Consider the following 2,090-nt stretch of genomic DNA (forward strand, 5'->3'; position numbering starts at 1 on the left):
CCTAATGTTTGTGTAAAAATCATTTTGCAAGTCAAGTGGTTTCTAATTCTGTGCTGTCAACAAAACCGAAGAACCTCGTATTTGAGTTGTCAGCTGGTAGATTATTAAAAATAGTATTTAATAATAGCTTATTATATGATTATTTGGCATATAACTAAAAAGACATTTTAAAAATCGGGTGGAGTTGCTACAAGAAAATTCTTTCTGTTTCCATCTACTTATTAATGTGAACATGATTCCTTAGTTCTTCCATGTTAATTCTGTATTGTGCAATTTCCATAAAAATGAATGAGTGTTCATAATTGTATATGCTGCATTACTGGGCATATTTCTGACAGTTCCCACCTACAACTTTACATGCCTGATGAATGGAAGAATTTCCTCTAGCTTCTGGTGCTATACATTTCAAAGCTTATTTCTCCTCCACTGTCAGCATACCTCTGGCTCTGGTGTAGCAGGGTCTTTTACTGCACCATGCCAGGAGAGTTTGCACAGGAGGAAAGTCATCTCTGGCACACAGAGTATCCCTGGGAAGGGTCAGGAGAAACTCTGGAGCCTCCAGATTTGATGGAGGCACATTTGACCAAGCTAAGAAAGGTTATTTGGTTCTCAGCAGAACTGGGAGATGTGAAACCTAGACATCAATCTCCACCTCAATGTGGAGGAAATTCTCAGATTTCAAAGTAGGTTCTAGGTTCAGAGGAGAGAGCACAGGGTTGGAAGCACCAGGTCTTGGGGTGAGAAAGGTAATGCAAACTGCTGGTAGGTAGAAACAGACTAGGTTTAAGGAGAAGCTCAGAGCAGATGGAATTGGGGGACAAGGATGTGAGGCCCAGAGAGTGGTGCTTGAGGGAGAAAACAGCTGCCGCACAAACTGGACACCAAGACTACCACAGTTTAAAGAGAACAAGTTATACCTAAACAAACATGATGAGAATTGAAGTATTCTCCTGGGACCCTCCCAAAAGACCCGATTCCTTTAATGATCCCACCAGAACAGGGACACTCAGGGTATACTTCCCACAAGTAGAGTCTAAAGGCCTGAGCCGACTCCTCTCCTTCCCTTCTCCTCTCTGGCTCAGGTACCATGACCCATTCTTACTGCTCTCCCTCACCTTGCCACAGGGCTCCATGGAGGGGACAAGGAGAGCAGGGCCAGATTTAGGCATGTGAGGGCCCTAGGCATTGATAATCTGTAGTGCCCCCTCCTTTGCTTATTCATGCATTTGAACAGGATATGTGAGTTATATATATACATGTGTGTGTCTAAGCTATCCATGATGTAACTTCTTTTAAAATGCAACTATAATATTGGCAATTGAAAGTAAAAGTGGTAGATGCCACTTTAGTGGAATGAGATGAATGGATTATAAAATTCAGTGGATGTGGGGTACTAAGATTTTTACTATATACTATATTTTCTACAAAAAGAATAGTCTACATACTGTACAACAAAGAAAAGTTCCAGTATTTTTTGGACGTTTGCTACATTAGTATTATATTATTACCCATGTTAGTATTGTATTAAATATATGTTAGATTGTGTCACGTGTGTGCCAAACATATTTTTAAGTTAAAATTATAACTATTATTTACAAAACTTAGGACATAATTCTACACATAAATGCTATACAGTTAAAAAGTAACTTGATTAAATTCATTGCAACAGTCCATTTATTTGCGTTCCCTTGTTTTTGTGCGTCATCTGGGACTGAAGTTTCCATTGGTTGTTTACCAGGCCTTGCGCAAGAGCATACCCTTGTGTTTGTATCATGGCAAAGAGCATTGCTGGCCCTCCTGGCTGAAGTTGCTGGATCAGCAGACGTGGATGTGCAAGACAGTTCTCTCAAAATGTATCAAAGACCTGTTATTTATTAACTTAATCCGTCTTTGCTTAGTAATTGCTCATGTTGGATCCAGTTGCATATTGGATGAATGTAGCAAGAGTTAGACTCAACAGCCCACCTCCACCTCTTGTTTATTAGATAGCAGTAGTACACTCCCAAGAGAAAGGAAGTTCAATCACACAGGAGGGGACCATAGGAGACAGATGTCAACTGAGGCATTTAAGTGGCAGGGACCTCATAGTT

This window comes from Trichechus manatus, unplaced genomic scaffold, assembly GCF_000243295.1.
Source record: "Trichechus manatus latirostris isolate Lorelei unplaced genomic scaffold, TriManLat1.0 scaffold00382, whole genome shotgun sequence".
Lineage (NCBI taxonomy): Eukaryota > Metazoa > Chordata > Mammalia > Sirenia > Trichechidae > Trichechus > Trichechus manatus.